This window comes from Varroa destructor, unplaced genomic scaffold (genome assembly GCF_002443255.2).
Source record: "Varroa destructor unplaced genomic scaffold, Vdes_3.0 BEIS01000004.1, whole genome shotgun sequence".
NCBI lineage: Eukaryota > Metazoa > Arthropoda > Arachnida > Mesostigmata > Varroidae > Varroa > Varroa destructor.
Genome location: NW_019211457.1, coordinates 49,464,137 through 49,489,119, shown reverse-complemented (window position 1 = coordinate 49,489,119; position 24,983 = coordinate 49,464,137). Strand labels below are relative to the sequence as shown.

The 24,983-nt window shown below is 44.1% G+C and overlaps 1 protein-coding gene across 11 annotated transcripts in view; it reads right to left on the bottom strand.

The window, feature by feature from the left end:
* Positions 1-24,983, bottom strand: part of LOC111249008 (nephrin-like) — a 226,991-nt gene that overhangs the window by 185,356 nt on the left and 16,652 nt on the right. The window lies entirely within an intron of this gene.

The window sequence follows — 24,983 nt, the reverse complement described above, 5'->3', positions numbered from 1 at the left end:
TTCATCGCTTCCACGTTTCTTCTGTAATTTAACAGAGCTCATTCATATATAAAAATATGTAGATAATTCAGTAGCTCTTCAAATGAATTAAAGGTGCCAATTGTGGTACATTTTTTGTCAATTTTGCACTCTATAGTACTGCATAAATGTAGATATACGTTTCCCAACGTTGTTCGATTGACAGACTGATGAATGCCAGCCAGGAGGGCAATCAGGGGCAGCGCGACTTCAGGCATAGTGGCTTAGCTCACTAGATAGACGGAACCCGGCTTTTGAGGTACGCATCAATCGGGCGATGGGCTCAAGTGAGTATCTACTTAGACGTGAAATCATAATACACTTCGAAGTCCTGTGCACCGTTCTTCAAATAAGAGGGTCCATCCATATCCCACTATAGGGTATTCGCTTTCCCAGATTGAGCGAAAATTCGCCCCATGCAGGGCGCATTTAAGGTAAAAACGGATTGGCGAGGCTTTAAACCCAATACTTCTGCTCAAAGAGGTATTGTGAAGAAGGGGAGGAGCGCTACAGCTACGATGTGTGTCTGCTAATAAGAGTTTGGGAACTGGGTGTAAAGTGAGTATGGAGCAAGATGAGGAGTTTTGTTATGAACTCTACACATTCCCCTTGAGCCGTGTGAGCTATAGATGCGCTAGCGGCTCCTCGCGTTCGGTCGCTAGCTGGCTTGCCTGTGTGATGTAAACAAGGCTAGCAGAAACGGCTTCTAGTAACGGCAAAGACGAGGGCTACTTCCTCCGCGGTGCCTTCGCGGCTCGTTGCGTAGCATGTGCTCGAGTGAATGAGTGAGTGGTTCAATAGCCAATACGCACATATACAACCTCCTGGATACACAGAGCTTCATTCCTTTCCTTTCAGCTATACATAGCTTGAGAGCCCCGTCTTTCCTTGATACCCAAGATAGCCGCGGATCGTGCCGCCTATGACCGGACGAACTACGGCTCAAAATATGTGAGAAGGATTTTAAAAATATGCGTCTCAGTCGGGCCTAACGGGTATAATACCTACTTGAAATACGCGAAATTTCTTAGGACCAATTTTTATGTGGTAGAACCTATACCGATGGAGGTGGCGTACTGAGCAGTAGTAAAACATTTGCCCGTCCCATTAAATTTAGGGTCAGAAAATAAAGAACGCTTTTCATTTTCAATAAAATATGACACTTGTCATTCATGTGTTGCTTAGAAATTAGCTTAAAACGGTTGTCGAATGTTATGTACAGGTGAGCAGCATCTTAAATGTATATACAGACTAGATCCATCATGAACTTGAATAAGTTTAACAGTAATGACTAAATATTTTTATTTCCTTTTTCAGAAATCGACAACTTACCTACATTGTATGTAATACATAGCAATGGCGAGACATATTACCTGAAAATGAATGTAAATTTAAGAAATTAGCATACTGTTGCAATGTATATGGTAGCCAATAAGACTCTTAATGGCAAAATTCGCAACAAACAACACTCGCGGCAAATGTCGTCATTTAAATTATGACGCTATCATATATTTTTACATTTGTAGCCATACTATTACTGCCCTTTTGGGAACCTGTAAGGTCAATTCTGGTTTTGCATATACCCACTGAATATCTCTTCATTGAATAGTTGACGTTGCGCTATACACACAACTGCCTTAATGAACATGTACGTACATATTTAATCGATTGTCCGCTTCGTGGAAATCACCGATATGTTCTGCCTTTTTTTTTGCCTCCTTTCATCTTTTATTCGTTTTATGAGCTTCCATTTTGACTTGCCTATGAAGTATTACAGTTTGCGGTGGGTCGCACTCTCTTGAAATGAATAGTGGCGCTAGGCCTGAACTGTCCTTACTGGCCAGTAGTTGATGGCAATCAGTATGCTTTGCGCTACCGCCGCTATTCGAATCCCCTTGGCGCATGACTGTCGTCTTGACTGGTAAGCGACTGGGAGCTGTCGCCAAAATGAAGCTGGCACATCGTCGCTTATTTTTGTTGCCCTCGTTTAGCAATTTGTGGAGAAAGTTACTTCGATGTCGCCACTGCTCTTGAAGTTACTGCAGTTATTGCTGTTAAGGCTGTCGTTCTTTGTTGCCTCCAAAGATGTGAGGGGGCTTCATGTCAACTAAGTACCTGTTCTATTGGACACGGCCGACTCTCGGCTGTCATAGGAACGACCTATCTGAGTCCAATCATTTTGCTCGGCGGAGACGACCGCAGCAGCAAAAGAAGGTCGTCGACGTCTACGTAGCCTATAGCTATGTAACCGGACGATTGACTCTCTTGTGTGCTTGTAACCGTCGATCCAGCGCGATAGGCGCGGCGAAACAATCTGTAGAGGTCTCGAATTTTTGGCACCCTGTAGAATATCGCAATTGCTCGCTCCCCTATTCCTCGGCTAACTCGTTCTGGTTGTTTGACCGGCCGTTATCGCGCAGCAGGCATCCCGCTGCAGCAGCGATGGTGGCCGCGACAAGCTGGTGATGTTGATGCCCAGGAGGGTGACGATGAACCGCGGCCGCCAAAGGAGCAGCAACAGAAAACCTAAAAGACCTGAAATAGCAGCTGCAATGGCAAAAGGGGAACCAGCCATGGAAGCTGCAGCCACCATGATATCAGAAAGTAAGGCAAGAAAAAAATACTTTGAGCGGATGACAAAAAGGGTAATTTAATGAGCCTGCCGCTAAACGGCAGCTCCGTTCGTCCGCTCATCCTTGCCTTTTTCAAACCAACAGTTTGCATGCCAAGGCAGCGCGTGTGAACTAATGTGCACGCAACAATGCATCGCGTGGCAAGCGTAAGCGTCACTGGCATTTTAGGGCTCGCAAGAGCCACACTATCTACCCCCCGGTCAAATGCATTCAAGTGCATATGTATCCACACAAGATGGCTGGAGAGAGACAGGGCAAAGCAAAACGGACTACTACAGCGGCAGCGAAAGAAATGGCGGCGGCGCCGCCGATGATGACGATGATCGTTAAAACGAGATGCACACAGCCGCAGCCCAGAACAGCCATGGTTATAGGGACTACCAAGTGACGCTGCGGCGCGCTGGTGTGTTGTAGCGATGTTCGTCATGTCATCCTGAAGCTCCCACTAATAAGCGTCCCAAAGGCACAGACTTCGATTGTTGTTTGCTAACACGGAGCCGCCATTACTTGCCGATCATTTACTGTACATTGGATACCACATGACCTGCTGTCGATACTTTTGCTGCTGAGACTGCCGCTGCGGCCTGTTTCTGTGCTTCTTTTTCGGCAGCGACAGCGGCAACGATGCTGAAGAGGAGACACCGATGACGCAACACAGTTCGTGAATTTCGCCCGAGTACCTCGCGCAGTAGCACCAGCAACCACACCGTATTGAAGACACCGATCAGTGCATGGCGCTGTCCGGTAGGGGCCGCGTATATTGCGGCGGACTTTGACAGATCTTGGATAGATCCCAACTTCTGATAGGAAGCGCCGTTGATTCTACAGAGTAAAAAGCAAACGGAAAATAGCACTTTGCGAGCAATCGTCTGCAAAGGTTATTTTTCTCATAATATACGTGCACTATGACTACGCCGAAGTTAACACCGACCAACAATTCGACAGATGTAATGCTTAGTTTTACGACTTCGTCTAGCATGACAACTGCTGGTTCGTGTAGGCGTTCGATTCCGTTTTATGAATGGTAATACAAAACCACATATGCGTTCCGATTCTGAAGCAGAACACGTTGGCTAGACTGTTGGGGTATTTGTATGATCATCCACGGAATAGTGACTGCACAGTTACAACAGATGCATGTCCCGTTAACGCAGCTTTTGCAATAACATAGCTAGTTTTTAGTCTACCGTTCCCTTCTCCCTTGGGACTTTAGACTAAATTACGATATAGACTTCCCGATAGTGGGATTAAACGCGACGTCTCCACCAGCTCAAGGCAACGTTAGGCGGCAGCAGCAGGACCGTTACGCGCTGCTTCGACGGGTACTTGTATCCCTGACCTTTCCGCAATTCGTTACGGGTCCTATTTGGCATCTTTTCTAGAAGCACGATTTGTCATTGCTGCTACTTACTGCTTCATGCTTGACTTGTCCCTATTTCAATTGATACGTGGCTTCTTTCGCTACAGCCACTGCTGTTGCTCTCGACGCTGTCCCCTTTGCGACCACCATCGTCAGCATCATTCAAATCATTTTCTCATCCTCTCATTCTAGATCTATATTTATTTTTTGTCACGCTTTATATGCTTTCTCTCAAGTGTTTACGCCCTTTCCCATTCACTTTGTTTACCTTCCCGAAAACGACGGGAACAGGCAAGCTTCGCCTGCTTCTTTCTACCAATAGACCACGAAACTCATAGAAATAGCAACAACAACCCTTTAACAAAACGTTTTCCATCATCATCATTACCGTGCCTTTTTAACTGTTGATTGTTGCCGGTATTCTGTTCTTTCTTTCTGTTTACTTTTTTTCATTTTAGTGAAACGGTGGTCAGTTGAGTCGTACGATGATTTTATATAAAAGTCAGCACTAGGCAAAGATCCCTTTCTTTTATATATACTTGCCTTCTGTTAAATGCCCTTGTAAAGCCTTTGCTAGACACTTCTACTTTCTTCTTCCCCTGCTTTACTTCCACGGGCACTTTTGTCTAGCGGAAAACAACGCACGACCAAGCGCCGTCTTCACTTGTTGTTAGTGGGCAACAACATCAACCTATATATATATGCTACGGCTATTTTTCTATAATATCATTGAAAATAATTCAAGTTGCATAGCGAACTACTGCTTTACTGCTTTCAAATATGTATCACAGATAAATGTCTCTCTCTTCTTTGCTACAATAAAAATAACAAGCAGTAAACAACATAGTAATAACAATCACGTGTATATGCCATACAAGAAGATTTTTATAAATAGCCCATTTGTATTGTTTTCTCGAATATTGCCTATTAGTCTTTGACAGTAGAGTACACCAAAAAGATTACCATTCGTTAAGCGCTAGAAGGCTGCATTTGAATGAACCGTTTTGTCTGTGTCAGCCGTTTTCTTGATGAACACGTAGTGATATACGTCTACTGACACGTTTCAAACGCCAACGTTTTCGACAATAACAAAAAATCTAAACATGCTGTTTGTTTCATACGAATCCTTATCTTATCTCTTAAGTTTGTGTCTACCTTCGAACAAATAACAGTAATGATAACGGAGACATCACAACCCATCTATGATGCATTTCATAATATTCTTATGTTGGTTTTGATTTATCCATGTTTTCCTACTGCCACCTCTAAATCAGTCAGGTCAGTTAAAAATCAGTTAAATAGAAAAAGATAAGCAGATTTCGGTGAAGGTATGTTTTAAGGATGGATTAAAAATTGAGGATTGTTCGAAACAAACCCATCAACCATATTGATATCGATTCCAGGAATCCTACTTGTAATCCTCGATATGCTTTTAGCCAAACATATAGGAACATATGAACTATTCTTACATTTAAAGGACTGCCCAAAAATGGGTGTCAATTGGTAACAGTTTATAGCAATGAACGATGAAGAATGGTACCGAAAGTACAACTTGCTATTTAGGTTAGGTTCAGGTATGTTTAGCTTTTGCAGGAGGGAAGGATGCAATGGAAACACGGAGGTCAACGAAAAATACATCGAGTGAGGAGAAGTGCAATGGAACATCGTTCGTCGGCTTCTGAGAAGTCAGTTCAGAAGGCGTTTTCCTTACATCTCGTCGCTTTATTCAGTAAAGAATCGTTAGGCACAGGAGAGTGTAGGAGGTGGAACGTCCCTAACCGACTGGCCTAGGCCATCCGTCACATGGGGCCGTCAAGCGGCAGTTACTACCGCCGACTACGACGATGTCGACAAAATACTCACTGTGCACACGGTAAGGAAGGAGAGACCAGATCGGTAGCAGTCATGGTCGTGCGTTCCTCCGTTCGGCCCACACTTGGTTGGGCTTGTCTATCCTGCCAGTTCTGCAGCTGTTCTCGTGCTACCATGGCTTCGGCTGCCAGTGCTGTCTTCTCCATTCCAAGATGAACCTCCTCGTACTGAACTCCGAAGCCACTAACGCAGCAACGCCGCAGTTTGCCTCCTTCGTTCATTGTGAATTTGAAAGCTTTCCTCGCCCTTTGCTCCCCCTTCGCTGTACGCCATACCCATCGACAGTCATCTTCCATGCCAGGTCTTCTTTCCTTTTCCATGTGGCTCTTTTGTCTTTCTGCCACGTTCCTCGATTTAGGCGCCAGGCCCCGTTATCGCAATGTTAGGGAACGGGGGGGCAACCCTACATGATCACGTGCTGCATGCACTATAGAAACCCTCTATACCGCGCCGTCTAGCGTCTCTGTTTCTTTTCCTCTTTGGCATTTTCTTGTCGAGACGGCAACGATGTTCTTCATACTAGACGTGCTTAAGCCGCGTCCTCTTAAAGTGCACCAAAGCGCACATCCTTTACCCTTTCGGGCAGGGACCTACTTTCTCGGTCTTAAACACGCAATGTCACCTCTCCGTACGCGCTGAGTGATGTCTCTTGCATGGCAAAAGCTCAGCTTTCTTTCCTCCGCTTGCTCGCACTCCGCCTCTTGGAACTTTATTTTCCGCCTTTGCTACTTTTCGTACACCGGTTTGCCACTGGCTTGAAATGCATGACGTCGAGGAGGAAGTAAATGGGCATGCGAATCGGGTAATTCGTCGCCAGGCCTGGCCGCGCGTCTGTAAATCTCCACTTTGGCGAATTTATCACCGCGGACGTGCCTGCTTTCTCCACTCGCGAACTCTTTAGCCTTTTCAAGCAGGACGTTGTCACTGGAGCCGCTAAGGCATTGTCACGGCTGGACGGTTTCCGTTTAAATCCATTTGCAGGAGCTGATCTTGGCCTTTTGATGTTTCGCTAACGGTAGCCTCAACGCCAAGTTTACTGTCAACCCAACAGTTTATCTTTTAGACTACCTAAGAAAACAAGAGCGGCCGCTGACCATGCACGTGTATAGTTGTCTGCTTTGTTGAGTGTCTGCGCGCGGAAGAAGCAATCACCGGATCCAAATGTCCATACCATATTTAATGCTCAAAGTGTTTTTAGTCTAGCTGTTCCGAACAGTCAAGCTGTTCGTGAGCAAAAGCAGCGGAAATCAAAAGAAACACGAATTATCTAGGTTATAGGTATGCACAACGGTGTGCTTAAAATATAGGTACAATTTTGTATAATGTTTGCTATGAATGAGAATTGTACAAGTGCTGAATTATGCGACACAAGATAACATCAAAGTTGTCTGTCTGTCGATATGGCATTCACGGCTGTGCACGTATACGACTCAGTGAAGTGCCGCCAAAGAAAGAACTCTGTAGTCATCATCAAATTTAGAGGGGTTGAATTAGGTTTGACGGTCGCTTTCACTATTACTACAGGTACAAAGTACATGGAATATCCTAATTCCTTACACGGTGAATATGCGTTACGGTTGTACAACTTTCAGACACATTATCTTTTTTCGGAACTGACAAAGTAAAAGTGCCGTTGTCTAGGCATTGTAGTTACAATGCGCGTCGTTGGGTGTAAAACAGAAATATATACTGTAATTCGCGCACACGCAAATCGCTCACCCTGAAAAACTTGAGCAAAAAAGAGAACCAAAACGATAAGTAGACACGCGGCGCATCTGGGACTAGGACTGCCAATAATTGGTTGCCTCTGTGGCAATACTATTGCCACATACATACAGATGGATACATAGACAGCACGATAATAGTGCACGTCGCGGAAGCACCCCAGGGGCGTTTCTCTACTCAAGCCCGGTTAGCTCGTGTGTGTCGGCCTGCGCTCTTTTCTTAGTGATCCAGTCATCCTCGCTTGTTGATGGCAGGGTATGTTTATGCTTGGCGACAACACCTGGCCTGGAGGATTCTTCGTATCTTCGGACGAAGAGGCAAGACTGCTGTGAGTTAAGATCGCGCCGATCCGTCTGTGTCCTGTGTCAAGGCACTTTGATCAGAGTAGTAGAATTAGGTCACCACAAAATAGCAGCAGGTTTCGTTTGATTTCACTGTTTGCGCTGTGGGAACGTCACGACGGATTCGCTAGTGGCAGTTGTGTCACCTGATAGGTCTCAAGGCTGCGCAGAAATTCGCAGTGCCGGCGGTGCGGCCAGGTTTTATTATTATAGTGTAATTATTGTCGTGATATAAGGATGCCGCTAGTGTCTTCTCTGCTATTGGCGAAAAGCCCTTATCGAGGACGTCATTTATGTGGCAACCTGCATTGCTAGCAGCTAATAGACTAGCCTACAGTCGATCCGTCTCTGTTCCGTCCGGTCGGATCTGCGCTGTTTACCTATCAACTTTATTTCCGTTTAACAGTTGTGCTACTTCGTTTGTTCTGCGAACTGAGTTATAATATACTTGCCTCGACGAATGAATATGTAAAAATGACGACCAAGTTTTTTCGTCCGCTCAGACAGAATCTGCCTCTTCAATGTATGTAACCCAACCGTTGTAAACCTTAAAGCCCGCAGTGTACATACTTCGGTAAATAAATTCAGTAGCGGTGATGGTCGCGTTATTTTGATTCTCGCGTAAGTATGTCTCATATACAGAATTATTATATACTAACATCATATCGATAGCATGTGTTCTAAATAATCATAGTTATATAATAGTTGTGACTCAGTAATAACAGTTAGCATTATGTTTGCGTTGTTAACTGCTGCGATAATGACTGCACTGGCGTTTATTTACGTTGAAGGAATCCACCCTAGAGACGTCATGCTTTGCTAGCGTTTTTCGCATTAGCATCGGCTTTACAGGCCCAGACGTCAGCTTCTACCATAGAATTTTATCTCCGGCCTATTGAGCTCGAAATTTCAAGCCTCACGGTGTTCTATTAGCCATTTGACAAGTTAGCGGAAGCGGCGATTGCAAGTGCACACACAAACGTACTTAGGAGGGTCACAATAGGCAGACTTTGATTGTGATGCGCATTTCTACCGAGCACGTAGTACACGCATGCATATACCTAATAAAAATTAATAACACCCATACAATCTGTATCAATTAGAGCATATTAAACATTTTATTCGGGCCAACACGCCCGACCGAACGCTCAATTGGCTGGTCCTAGCTCTACGCGCGATGAATTCGCCTCCAACAGATAAGAGTGTCACAACTGTGTTTGCCCGACCATCACCCCATTCGTAGTTCTTTAGAACCTCTTCTCCCTTTTCACTCTTACCCTAAACGATGACTGGTCATTGGCAGCAAGCGATCGGCTTTTTCATCGAACGACGCGCGAACGTCGTATCAGGCGGCAATATCCAAAGTGTTATTCTGCCAACAGCTACCTAGTAAAACAGACCTAAGCGACGATTAAAGGTTTGTTTAGCTGCATATATGGCCTTTAGGTAACAGATCGTTGAATTGCTTATCCTGGTATACAATTGTCTTTTTTAAATGTACCCCCGTCATTTCCCTCATCCTCTGTTGAAGATGTCCTAACCAGCACCCTGTGCTCAGAGTGAGACCTGGTTGAATCTTTAAACTTGCTTTCGATGCATAGCGGTTTTGAATCAGCGCGGCACTAAATGCTGCATAAAATACCATCTTTCTTGATTACTTAAGTAAGATTGAAGTGATGAGTTTAGAAACCAAAGAAGCATCTACTTTTGTGAACGCATGGCCATTTGAATTTCTTTAAATGCGCGATCATTTCAGTCTTTTGTAAACCTTCTACGAGTGATAGCAATTAGGATTATATAAAAGTTTCTTAGTTACGTTTTATGTTGCGGTCGCACAATGGGCTCAAGGCCACAGTGGTTTTCCCCGTCGTCTGTTAGTTTACATACGTATAACCCTATCGTAAGCAGTTCTCGGTTTGAAATATTGCAAAGAATATTTTACTGACATCGTTCCTGCCTTTCATCTGGTAAATTCATCATCTTCGCTAGCCAAGGTAAGCCAAAACTAGAATCGGCTAGAGTTGTAACCAAGTCGTGTTGATTGAGTGCAGTTGACGGTAGATACGAGTATCCTAATTTGAATGAAAAGTGGCACCACGATTGATTGGGCCTTCTTAAAGAATTAGACCCTATGCAAATGTTTCGGGCCTTCATTACAAAAGGTCGCCGACGCGGTGCATTCTGCGCATTGTTAGAGACAATTTCTTGCTATTTATGACGCTGATATATTGGAGATACTTAACGCAGGACATACACTGCCGACATTAGAGTACATCACTTCCGAAATATAAAACGCCTTTACTCCCTTGGGCAAAGAAATACATAGTTAACTTTGAAGGTTAGCCAGAACACCACCAGTAGGCTAAGTCAGGGACCTGTCACCGAAGTAGTGGAAATACAGCGGTATACGCAGAAACAGTATGACATAGTCCACCAACTACCGCTCAGCTGAGATCGGAGTCGCCGACTGTAGAATCCTTCCTCAATCTGCTTCGACCGAGAGCCGCGGTTCGCCAGGCAGCCTTCTATTTAGTATGATTATACAGTCATGGCATGGACAAAGGGCAATCATGTGAGGGTCAGACAGAACAAAATAACTGAAAGGAAACGGGGCTAAACACGAAAAAGTGGGACAGACAAATAGAGACGGTTGTAGGACAGGCAATGGGCCTAACGTCAGGGATAGAATGTAACACAAACCAGAGCTCGGTGCAATGATTTTTACCCTGCGATCCTTGATGCTGTCACTCGGGGTGAATCGGCGATTCCCTCTTGCCGGCCTACAACAGAATGAATGTTACTGTATCCCGCAGAGACCACGATGCACAACAAACAATGCCAATAACATTCAACAACATCAACAATACAGACGGCGGCGGCGGAACGGCCATTCGGCAATCAGCCTACCGACGAAGCAGGCAAACAACTGAGTGAGCCGGCCACGGCGGAGTGTGTCAACAAGAGTGTCGATTTCATTAAACCGACACGCATGGGACTATTATTGCTACCATAGCTTTTGTCCGCTGGCGCGTACTACTACTTAGTAAATAGGACCTTTTTTATTATCTTCGCATGTAAGACGCAAATAATTTTCTCGTAAAGTTTTCAGTACTAGTTATTGTTTTTCAAAAGCATGTGTATGTATATACATTCCATTTTTTATCCTGGACATCGTGTTACGTTAATGAATCATAACGCTTTGCTGACCCTTCGCTTGTTTGATTTATAAAGCAATATATGGACTATCTATATAAGAGCACTAAAACTTTATTCGGAAGAACTCGGAATAGATATTAGATGGCGACGCATAGTCTTAGACAATTACTTCAAATCAGTAGCACATTAGATACAACCTAGGAGAAAGGAAGATGAAATGAAATAAAATAAATAAGACCTGAAGTAGTCCCTTTCGATCGATAGAGTCCAAGCTCAATGGCGAAATGGTACGGCTGCTCACTTTCGTTTCACAGATAGCAGGGGTTTTCTATGTGGACTAACTAGAATGATGCGCGTACGAAGACTCGCACTTGGATCCTTTTCTCTCTTGTTCTCACAGTATAAGTCATTTATGCTCCTGCTGAATGTTCTTATCTTACCGGCCTCCTGTTCTACCAAAGCATACGTGTCTCCCTGGAAAACCTCTTTCCAATCGCAGCTCGCTCCTTTAGTTCAATCGGTCGAGCTTTAACCCTACCATGCAGGAACTATACGAGGACTGTAGTGCAATGACTTGAACTGCTAGTTAAATCAAAGGCTCGAAGCGGATAAAAGCTCATGCGAAATATCAAAGCAAACTGTGCTCAGTAAGACACACCGCGTCAATCTGGATTTTACTTTCGAACGGAGCACCAGTGCCGAACTCGATCTACTACTCGCTTTGCAACGAAAAAAGGCTTGGCGGCGTTCCGACCCGTTCGTGAAAGGCTTACGACGGACGACTAACCGTTGGATGTGTGGAAGATAAAAGAAGACCAGTAGCAGGAGAAACATGGAAGGGGACATAGATATTAAGAGACGACAAACAAGAGTACGTCAATCTTTTGATGAGAACCGAGGACAGTGAACAGTCCCGAAGTGTGGGCAAACGTAGGCTGCTAGATCACTGGTATCGGTTAGTAGCGCACGTAAAGGAAACCCAGCGAGGTCAGTAAAAGACCACAGCTCTTGACGATGATAAATTTAATCTAATAGTAAAAAGCAAGAGAACAACCGCTTGCTAACAAACGACTTACTACCAACGGCAGTTGCGGAAGATGCCATATAACTGTACAGCTGAGAATAGCAGAAGTATTTGGTTTAAATATCTAAATATTTTTTACAAAATACTATTAGAAATGACTCTGAAGGACAGCCGATGTATGAAAAAAAGAGTCGTGGGATAAACTGAAAGAAGCAGGCGGCCTGCCCAAGCCGACAAAAGAAACTTACTAAAATGTGAGTTTATGATAAATGTTATGAGCAAAGCGAGTGGCAGAAATCCAGCAATAGGCAGTGATAACACTTGCCGATTTCTTGGCCTAACAAGAAATGGGAGTGGAACCAACAGCAGGAGCAGAAGTGGGGCAGTAAGCTGCACTGTATACTACCAGTGTGATCATTAAGTACAGCCCCCAGTGAGTAATTTATCTTAAAAAAGAAAAAGCGAGCTTTTTTGTTCCGTAAAGGCATGATTCTGGGGGTACCTTCTTGCCCACCAGTGGTCAGTAGAGGAATCTAAGGAAAGCAGGGTCACCATTTATTTATTTTTGCATCGAACGCGTGAACTTATTTCGGAAATCAAATTAGCGGGCCGGAAAATCTACCGTCGCTCCCACACCTGCTACAGTCTAAGCCAAAAAGGGTTAGACTAAAGCAGGAGCAATGGCATCGAAACAATGACGGGGGCAGACTAAATGCTCTTCGAAACGACGACCAACTTTCACCCCAAACAACCTCACACCGCCTTTTCGCTGACCCGGACTGGAAGACAGCTGCTGTGACTCACCTGCTAGCAAGGGCGCAGTACTCATAGTGTGTATATATATACATTATATAAATATAGGCGTGTGAGTGGCCTGTTCTTTTTTTGGTTTCTTGCTTCATAGAAAGCACACAGAGCTGAAGACGACGAATGAAGAACGAAGAAGCTTTCGCGACCCTTGACCCTTGTTCATACCCGGTTTGTATTCCCTATTTTGCGTGCCAGACCTGGCAAGCTGTAGTTCTGCTGTTATTCTAGGCCCTCACCTTTCGGCTGTCCCAGAGTCATCCACTTTGCTGTTCGCCTGCGTTTTCGCTTACTGTCTCCCACTCTCATTCCTTACGCTCCCTTCACGTGGATACGATTGATCCTCAAGCAGACCTGACGTCTGACACGCGAAATGCAATCCTGATTGGCGAGACCAGCGCACGTCTTATTTTGCAAGAGGTCTGCACCTGCCGACTGGACATGCCACACCATCCGTAAACAGTAGCAGTAACAACAGGGAGGAATGATGCAAATCGCTATTCCTACCACGGACTTCACCACCGTCCTTGTTGCCGACTTGCGAACAGGAATCTGGCGTTGGCCATTGGATCTTGACAAGCCTGCCTCGTAAGAGATACACGTCAGCTTTTGACAGCCAACAAACCAGCTAGCAAACTACTGGTAGTGAGCTTGTTCGTGGAAAAGCTGCCGGTGTACACGCACAAGTGTGTACGACTCGTTTTCCGGTGAACCACGCATATAGACAGCAGAGAGCAACAAACCACAGCGTTGACTTAGCCAAGATACAGAACAACAAATGATACAAACCAGTGCGAACTCAATCATCCTCACCATCGCGTACATTAACAACAATACGATAGAGTTACCACCATCACCCGTATCATTATTATCCCTGTTATTGTGATTCTTATTATGATGATCATAGTCATCGCTCGTAAAGCTATGATTTGAATGAAAGGCGACCGAGGCATTGGAGTGCCATTACCAGTAACTGGCTGGAAATTCCTTGGCGTCGTACCGCGTAGTCGTATTGCGCGTCACTGCAACAATTGCAGCGTCGTACGCACCTTGAACTGTGGATTACGTGAAGGCAGGCGCGGACAGGGCAGGATCGAAAGGTGAGTGGCTACGTGTCGTCTACCACCAGCGGCCAGCTATACGGCCAAGTGTCCAACTCTCCGACGAGGACTGTCGTCTCTGATTCAGGCTTCTGAATAGTTGCTTGCTTATGTTGGCGTTTGTGAGAAGAACGCCTAGTTCCACTCAGCTCGGCTTTATACCAGTATTGGACTTAGAAATTTTAGAATGGATTTAAAACGAAGTACTACTTATACACTAGAAATAGCCAGTAACGGAAACACAGAGAAAGCGCGTGCGCTGTATGTGCAGACGTCAGATCTTTTGGAGACTAACATGCACTCTGTGTGATCATAGCAAAGCCTGTTACGAGTTGAGCAAAAACAGTGAACAGCGAATGAAAACACTCCATAGTCTCATATACCCACCTCTTGAAACAACGATACAGCTGCATCATGTGGCAAATTGTTTGTTTGCCGCGGCTGTTACGACCATAGCATTGCACCATTCGTTTATGTGGAACAAACACTCTACTTACTGACTTGATTTCTGTGTGTTGTGAATTGCTAATAAAACACGGCATTAATCGGATGCGTTTGTGTTGTCGGCTTCAGGTGTATTCGACTACGAGACAAAAATAACATCAAAGTATATCACGATTGGATAGATTCCCGCTGTTGAGCGTGTATAGGGTGATAGTTCTACTTGACGCGCAATGCACTGCGTGTGTATCTTAGTAACGATACAGGCAGAATCAAACACATTTTCGGAGGGTTTCTATAGAATGGCCTGTATAGCATTGATAAAAGCAGTCATACTTGCTTAATCCGAAAAAAAACTTGCTCAGCCAAAACGTGAGCAAGTACAAATGAATTCGCTTACGGTAAGGCCTTTTATGGTCATGCTGTCGCAGATGATCCATGACCGTTCTTAAGGATGAATGTTCGGATGGTCTTGTGGTAACTAAAATAATCACGAAGTACATTTTTCAAAAAAATTAGCTGTCCGCTTCGAAGCAATTTTCAAGGTTCAAAAGGTTTCTCTATGAAACTCTCGCAAATATATGAAATATGTCTCTCTTAGCTTTTTTTTTCTTATAAAAAACGAGTGTTTTAAAAGAGTTTCTAAATAATTGCTATTGCTTATAAGAGAGTTGCCTCTTGCAACAGAGGTTGTGAACTACGCCAGTGCGAAATAAAGATCATAAATGTTGACAAAAAAGGATCACTCGTAACGATAATGATTATGTGTATATATAAAGGATAGCTCCGACAAAAAGGGCAACGTAGCAACAGCAAACGTAAGCGGTTAAAAAATCGCCTCCGTGCGGGGAACCAATGTACCGATACTGAACCCCATAACAGAGCCATCTGGTCGTCTTACGAAGGGTCCGCAGTATATCTGTTAGATGATAGAGCGCCTCCTTAAGCTCATCGCGTACCTAAGTAATTCTTAGCACAATAGGATAGATTAATAGTCGTAGACTTCAATGCAAAGTGTATACAGATCAATTTGACACGTTTCCAACTCTCAAAAGTAAGCACGACTTTCAAACAGGATAGCAGCTCAGCGGCAATAGATAGCAGATATATTAGCCTAAGCATGTCCTTTAAATGAGAGATTAATTGGGGAATTTTAAATCCCTTGACATTCGCGCGTTCTCCAAAATGAATTGGCCATTACTCCACGAGCAGTGCTTCTGTTTTCCGTTCTCCCCCTTTTATTGAATTGCCCCGTCGTTGCCGCTCCAAATATGAGTGCTCATTGAGCACCGAAGTGATCAGACGAAAGTCTAATATATTATCCCTAAAAGTAGTACTACATTCTTAGTCGTCGCCGCATCTGATGTAACTTTCTGTTGTCCGTCGGACGAGCCATTAACGACGACTCATTGAAACGACACGCTGAACAACGAAGTCAAATTGGCGTCACGTCGGCAGATTGCCGGCCCCATAGAAGGCAAAGTGAAGAAAACAGTCAGAGATCACTATCAGCGGGAACGACAAGAGATCGTAAAAAAGCCATATCCGACGTACCATTCTGGATTGTGCCAACGCCACTGTTTCCATGCGATAGGCCATCGATCAGCAGAGGCTACTTGCCAACGCACTGCATCGAAGACTAAACGAATACCCATTGGTCGATTTCCCTTATACACATACATATACGCGCACATTAATATCCGCAATCACTTAGCACCTAGTGGTGGTATTTAGTGTTTACTGACACCTGTTTTCGTCGATAGCGGTCGACGAATAGGCAAAACAAGACCCGTATCGGACGTACGATTTCTGTCTCAGCCCTTTGAAATCCCCTCATTTTTGAGCAGTGCGCTTTTGCTGCTGTTCAAGTAAAAAGTGCTAACATACTTTTGTAATGCTAATTTGAAGTAACTGCAGTGAACCGGAGAATAGGCAGTTGATCGTTAATGCTCAGCGTAACACAGATGCTATCGAAAAAGACACCATCAAAAAATAGAACATTGAAGGAGCCATTGACGAAGCCATCATGTACAGCGGGTGACCGGACGAACTATCATAACAGTAACAGAACTATATGCAGAGCCAGAGCAAAGCAGGTTTGATTTCACGCACTTTGTTCAGTCGACTCCCGTCTTGAGAATCGATTATAAAAATGAGGAGACCGAAGAATATGCATTGAATAACCGCTAAACAGCAGAAGTTAGCTTCTAACCATAAATTAATGGCTACAATAAATGCGGTAAGTTCAAGTGGTTAGCAGGAGAAGATAACAAAATGGCGGGGATTATTTGGCATTCACCACAATATCGTACCGAGGTCATAGCAAATAATATTCTTCACGGAAAAATTATTTAGATTTCCCATTTTCAAATGTAGGCATTCTTATAGAAAACAATATCTTATGATAGAAGATAGTTCAGTGAGATTTTCGTTGGTTTTCATCTTGTGACCATAATGACCATAAAAAGACAAGGCTATCCTGTAGCTTCGCAGCATCGACAATGATCAGCATCAGCCTCGTGAACCGGTAGCCATTGATTCAGCGTGACTTAAGACGAGAAGGACGTACATTTGTAAATAGTTCCATGTATAATAAATAAATGGACGCATATGCACGCGAACAAAGTACGTGCTTCTATAATGTAGCACTAACGACAATAGTTACACACAGCTGGCAGTAGCTATACGAGCCATTGTCGAGGGCTAAAAGCTACAGAAATGGTAGTTTATATAGGTAGGATTCACTGCAATTCAGGTCGTCCTACAGTCAACCGACTACGCTGCTGTCTTACTTTTGTCATCGTTTTTGGTGGAATAATATTTTCTGTACGAATCCGTGACGGTAACGATGATTTAAGTAGTATATTCTGCATTCACAGCGACGGTCTGCAGAGTACGTCGCTCTGGTCAGACGAGGTCCCGGCCACGTATAGTGATAGGGCTATTGGCAGTCAGTATCAGTTGATATCTCGTTGCATGATGGAGGAGCAGAACGCTTCGGAAGTGGACTCACTTTAGCAAAGGCAAAGCTCGCCAGTTGCGTCGCGCGGCGTTCATGTCAAAAGTGGCTACCGAACTGTGATATAGACTAGCACAACTTATGCAAATATCAGAATTCAATGAGCGTAGACGGGAATAGAAAAAAAGCTCTCTACTCCACTCAAACGCATGATCGCTGTCTTCGCTTTCTATATCAATGTGTACTTCATCCAATCTCATAACTTTGCGGGTGAGCAGCTACGTGCCATACCAATGCACAGATTGAAGGACAGGCAGTACACTCTAACGACAAACAAGTAGAACTAGTGATTAAAAAAATGAAACACTTCCACGTTGATTACAACACTAAAAGCGTTTCCGTCGGGAATAATATCTTGTTTTAACACGTATGTATACGAAAATTCATTGTTATCTTTTTAAGGTAACGATTCGCCTCGAACCTTGGGGCATCCCTCATTAGCGTAAAGGCTTGCTATTCATTATCATTCGTTCTTTTGTCGATAGTTGCGATCCTATCCGTATCTGTGCTTATTGTCCACCTGTTCTCGTATTTCCGTTTGCTTATCAAATAGCAGCAGTTATTCACACACAAATATATATATATACAACAGTACTGTGCAAGTAGTTCTGTCTGTTTTGCGTTGTGTCACCTTTGCATCGTCTTCCCCCGGGGAGATCTTGGGGAGTGTTGGCTCGTGCTTCCGTTAGGATGAGTGGCAGTCGCTGTCGTCGCCGTCGTCGTAAACGTCTACATTGATCATTTTCGCGACTTCGTGACCCGTTCGTTGCTTAACCTGGCATCGACATTGCTACACAATCGGGATCGCCATCGGTCAATGCACGCAACGGTCCATCCATTCGTTTGTCTACTCATCGTATAGCAGGGACGAAACCGGCAGCACTGACCAATCCTGCAGAACTGCACATCTCCGAACCATAATCCCGTAATTCCTTCTTAGCGTACGAAAGCTTCGCACCAAGTTTGCCGCTTAAACTACTCACACCATTGTTGGTATCTAGGAAACACTAACACCGGGATGCAAGCTCTGCTATGCTTGTGACCATCCCATCGTTGTTCCGAGGCCGAGCGGCCACCAGCGGGATCGCCGCTCGCTGGCTTCTTCGACCATTCGTTTTCGGCAATGTTTCCAGCCATCTAATCGCTCCTTCTGTCTTGCTTACTTTCTCTCAGTTCGCCTGTTTTGATTTCTACGTTTCAATTCGGTCGGCTACAAAGTAGATACGATGGACGTTTTAGCGCGCATTCGCACACAGGGGATCCCGCCCCCATTTCGCTAACTACTACTCGAGCACCTGGCCATTGGCGCACCTGATTTTTGAAACTGTTTCTGTATGGATAGAGTAAGTGTCAGTCAGTACTACCAGCCGATACTGGATATAATGCAGAAGGGTGATGAGGGACCGAACGGACTGCACATCTAGACATATATATACGCAAACACACGCACACAAACGAACATATGTTTACGAACATATACGGTACACACACATGAAACCGAATACTGCACGTCGGCTGCAGGCTATCGGATCGTCGTTATCCACGCTTTTCAAGGGCGAACGGGACATGCAGTAGAAGCTATAACGATGGCAAGCAGAGCAGGCCTCTACTGATATAGTAGTGGCAGAAATAAGCAGAAAACGAAGAACGACGTAAGGAAGCACTAATAACATCACGTCCGCCAACGAGCTCTCTGACACTCCTACCGCTTCTCTGTTCACTGCGGCTACGGTACGCACAGGCGACTGCTTGGTTCAGAAGAGGACGGCAGGTGATGTCAGGTTGGACTTGCTGCTAGCAGTCTAGGCTAGGAGCAGTACAGACTTCTCGGCTAAACGCGAAGGATTTGCAGGGAACTTAAGCAAATTTGGCGTAGGAAGGCCATTCGAAAACTATAAACATCCCAAATGGCCAAAAGGAAGAAAAATAATGGAATAAAGAGTTGATATCCGAAAGACTGAGTATTCAGCCAGCCAGCTAATACTTTTTTCAAGGTTGGTAATCAGATTACACCACTGTCCAAACCCTACCATTTAGAGCATTGGCATATGCAGTGTGACACGATTGCTTTTGCGGAGTTGGCGTTAATGGTTTCCACAGTTGTGGCGGGCATATTCGCGCAGAAACGATGGAGTTGGCCCCAAAATCGTTATTTTAAGATATGCAAAGGCCAAGAGCTGAAAAACGCACCGGAGGACTCTTCGACGTTTTGCGTATATCATGTGCACCTTGGCTATGCGTGTCGTCGGACATAGAGTCGGGTTTTCCTCATAGCTTTTGCCAGAGGTAACAGCGTACGATCCCATAGTATGATTGCAGTGACTTACACAATCCGGTTGCACGTTCAACAAGCCACACAAAAACGTCCTAAAGGCCTTTCGAATAAAAAATGCAAGCCGTCGTAGCTTCTTCAAGTCTCCGTTTAAGCTACATTCGCTTGTAAGAATCGTAAGTGATATGTAGTCATCGCACTTCGAAAATACCATAACTTCATTTTAGTCGAAAAATGTTGGGCTCGTTTTTTGATGCTGCTAAAATAGGAGCTCATGGACAATTTGCTACTCGTCTAACGACTACATAACATCAGTTTGATTTCCATAGAAATAAGGTATCGTGCTTAGCTGGGGAAAAAAAACAACAAAAAGTATATTAAACATTTCTTCAATTTGCCTATCGCAGCTGCAGCTCTGCCTTTTTCGATGAAATATCCTTTGCCACCTTTTTCTTATCTCGTTACAACTCCCCTGCTCTGTTCTATGACCACAGAAGTACATTGAAAGGAGAGTCGATGTTAAGCTAATAACCAAACAATCGCCCAATGCTGTCCGCTCGTTGGCTCAAGCTCAAGTCGCCATAGTGTAGCAGGATCTTTTGAAGGCTAGCTGGAACGTTTAGCGGGAAAAACGGACTGACAGACGTACAAATGAAGCCTTTACTGGTTGTGTTCTGCTACGATGTGTCGCGTCGCGTCAAGCAAGTTGATGCCATTACACGCAGATCCTAACCGAGTGTAATTGGGCAAGTAGCAATCGAATGGCTGAACGAAGAGCAGCCGAGCAGCTAATTGGGATGAACTCTTTCTCACTACCGTGTCGAACTTTCACTTACCTATCGGATCGCCTCATCGGTGCTGCCCCGCCGAAGGGTCTTGTTCGCAATTCGTACCTCAGATCGAAAGTTCTACGTAAGGTATTAGGAATTGCGAGGTCATCGACCAGTCAGTTTTGGAAGGTAAAAACGATAGGGATGTCATGGAGATTTTGGGGGAAGCCAGTACTGCCTTACTTCGTCCACACCATTCTTTTCCCCCTTGTTCCACATTCTTCGGCTCACCCTGGCAGCATAACACTGAGTCGGCCTACAGCTAGACCAAGAGGGGGGCAGGACGTGCTCGTTAGGCAACCGCATAAAAGACACAATAAACTTGAAAGAGCAGGAAATTCTTTTTGACATCAAAACTAATGCAATTATTTGTGTTGGCTTGTCCGCTTTTCAATCGATATGGCAATATTTTGATAATGAAGGGATAACTACAACGAAACAACATTCCGAGATACAATGTATTCCGCATGAGGAAAAGAGTAATGTGGTTTCTTCTTCTTGTTCTTGTTTTTCCGTTCTTTAGCTGCAATAGTTGTGAGTCCGTTTCACCTCACTCGTCTTCGCTTCTTCGTTGACAGTTTTTGCATAGTTTTACTTGACGCCCACTCGTATGCGATAATTTTATGTACACTTTTACGGTAACAGCTTTTACTGGTTTTCTTAGCACTGCCGCTTGGTGTTCGATTTTAACGGAGCTGAAACGCCATTGGCCGAAGAGCGTTCAGTGACTCTCGGAAGCGTCGTGCGATCAAATTATTATTGTTAATAACAGGCCAACGGCGAACAATACGGAAAGTGGTACACTGCGAAAGATACAATGTTAGAATCAATGAATTACTTAACTGTGAGCAAAGAAAATTAATGGATTCTTTTTTACCTGAGTGCAATAAATAGACGAGCCCTGACGATGAAGCAGTACGGCCAGGGATGATAGACGGACACGTAAGCAATGAATCCGAACGAAGGCCGAATAGCAGACAACTTTTATAGCTGTTGAGTGTTGGAGCGCAAACATATGCATCGCAGTGGGCCAGCGTGCACAGCAGGTATGCGTTACAGGTGCAAATGAGGCCAAGAAAATGTACATGCTTCGCTTGATCAACCAGCAGTTGCTTTCTGGGTATATACATTGGGGTAAATAGAAATAGGGTTTATGTATGTGACAATCTAAAGGTCAACGCATATAAGCGATCTTAGCTTCATCGAGCTTCAGCTTCAAAAGACTGCAGCAGATTATGGCAGAAAACTCCTGAGCAGCGTGTTCGTGTGTTTGGTCGCTTCCTGAAGCACCCAACTCATCAAGAGGATCGCACCTCGAACTCGATTGAACAGACCTAAGCACCCTAGGGTGTCTTGATTTGCCTCTCACACAGATTGAACTCAACCCACTTAGCATTGCCGATCGCTAGCGATGCGTTTAAAAGCTGCCGTCATTTAATAATTGCCCAGCGATCTTCCTCCCATACCCCTAACACGTCGTTTGATAATCATGTCAAATGCTGATGATAGAAGGTGGCAATATGAGTCCTTACAGTCTTTACAGGTTTACTAGAGGCTCAAACAGTGTTTTCAGTCCTTAGAAGGAATAAGTTTGATTCACCTTCAATCGGCATTAGATAACTGTTTAACTCGATGTGTATATTTATAAAGATTAGACCATTAAGGCTGCTACTAATATAATAAGGTAGCGACCAAAGGTCATATACCTGTTTTGTCTCACAGTGATACAAATAGGAGGAGGTTTCCCTTTATAACTTCCTGCGCTGATTTGCCTTCAATTAAATGCCTGTAAACGATTGCTATATATTTAGTTTTCTGCTATGTGCAGTAGTCGTTTGTCCAGTTGTTGAAGCATTGGGTCTGAATCGTCTCAAGCTGATTCACCTTGGCCACATCACACGGAAATGTGTCAGTGGGTGGCACCTCTTCATTTTTGCGATAAGTGATGTCAACGACCGCCTATAGCCAAAGCCAACGTAAAAAAAGACTTCTTTTCTGACAATCAACTAAAAGAAACAGCTAATGTTATTGCTAATATTATAATATAAAAAAGCTTCAACAGCGAGAATTGGCGGAAGCCACGCTTCGCCTATTGTTTTCATTCCATAGAGTTCCATAACGAACGAAATTAGCTGAAGTGCACTAATATCTACAGGGCATAAACATGTACCGAAATAAAGTTGCTTGTTTCTATATGAGTGTTGCAATAGTACATAATAACTATGTTATGATAGAAGAAAAACACAGTTCCCTACTTTTTTTTGTATGGTCTTGCTTGGATGCTACAGACATGTTGTTCTTAGTCGCAGGTTGAGGGAGCCATAGGAGTTAAGCGGAAGATAGAAGAGGCAAATATGCAAATACAAATGAGCACAAAGAGGAACGCAAAAGGGAAGTCTTTCTCTTTGTAATAGTTTTTCGGACAAATCGTACCGTCGTACACACAATACGAGACGAAGTGATGCAAAGTAAGAATCATGAAAAGCGGGAGCCAAAGCGCGGCCCAAAGGTCAAAGAGACCGACGATAGGTGTTGCCTACTGTTTCGCATATGAGTTAGTCTCTCAGTGTGTACGAAAGGCAACAATAGCTCACACTGCTTTGGAGACAACAGACGGAAAAGCTTTGTTAACTAAATAGGCACCAAAACAGCAGAACCATCTTTCACCACACAAATGCCTGCAGGCCAGAGCCATTGTTCTTGTTTGGAACGAGTCAGTCTAGTCCAGAAGGTGCTTGGCCTTTTCGTTAGAAGCGCAATGGAGAAGATAGCGCGGGAAGAGTAAAGTTGGGGACAAGGCAAGGGGGGAGGAGTCGTTAGTGCACATTGCTAACAGAATCGCTTGTCAACTGTCCACGAGACCCGTTATAGGGAGATAGAGCCTACATCTATATAGGAATCAAACCGGACCGTGTAGGCCAATGAAGTGGCCCTACCCTAGTGGCCAACCGGATAGCTCGAACCTAAGAAGGGAAAAAACCTAGGAACAGTCAAGTATAATGACGCCCTTCGGAAAGATCGATAGATACGGGCTTCATAAAGAGAATAGATTTTCAAAAAAATTTCAATCCGTTTAATTTTTTCGAAGATTCTCTCTTCTCGAAGACAAAGATTAATTTGCGTAGTTTTTAAATAATACATTTACTTACCACTGTTAAATTGTTAAAATGTAGTAAACCAATAATTCGTTCTACCTCATTCGAAAAAGCTCTAAAGGTTTACTAACGTGAATATCAAACGTTTAGTATGGGGATTGACGCTTGTGGGGTACCGTACAGATCTTGCTTATATAAATAAACCTCAGCGTAGCGCTTTTTTACGGAGATGGATCATTCCAATATTGTGTAATGGGGACATTCGAATAGCAGTTTGCTCAACATTGAAGACGACTGCTTTGAAGTAGGGCTGCACGTTTTTTATTTAGAGTATGTACGTAGGCATGCAAAATGTTAGCGCCAAATAGTGCAATGCTATCAAATAGACCTATAGCAGTACCAACGATTTCCATAAGACGAGAGCACAGCAGGCGAGCTGAATAAGTAATCGTTCTACCACTTGTAGTAGACTGAAAGAAGAGCGCTACAAGACGCCAAATTTTAAAAGGCACAAGATGAATAGAAAATTGGCGAGAAAAATTTGAATAACAGCCGAGCAGAACGAGTGAGCCTATCTGACACACGCTCGCTACCAACAACATTTGAAACCAGATCAGTAGCGGCACTACGGTGCACAGCATCGAACGATTATGAAGATATCAATCAGATCAGCGCAATTATAATCGATAACCCCTTTTTTCTGTGGTATAAAAACTGCAAAAATATACAAACGGTATGATATACATTATAGCGGAATGGTTGGAATTAGAAAGTAGTTTTAAAGCCGAGCATTTCTCAGTGTCCTTGCCCTGCATACTATCGAGCGCGTTCGCTAATATGCAGGGCATTTTCATCTAAATAAATAGAATAATTTTCATTTAGATTAAGATTCTGCTTCGAGAAAACGGCTATGGGCGACGGATGGCGGAGCATGGAGTACGAACCGCATGTTCTAATACGTCAAGGAATAGGTCGGTGGATGTCGACGCGTCTACCTCGCGCGAAGTGTCGGATGCGCAAATGGCTAGTTGGCAGTAGTCGACCATCCAGTTACTGCTGCTCCTACTTTGCAATGCTACAACTGGCTGTAAGCCTGCAAGCCATGCCACAAGCTCTTCATCGTCCTTTCCTCATCGTCTATTTTTTCTTTTTCTATGCACAAGAAATTACTGGCAGACCGTTCTCAATTGCGTGGTACGATAGAGCGTGATAAGAGCTGGTGGTGACTGCTTAGCTGCCGCTTTAGCATCTTTGGCATATGATCGTGTTCTCTTAAATGTCGGAAAGGGG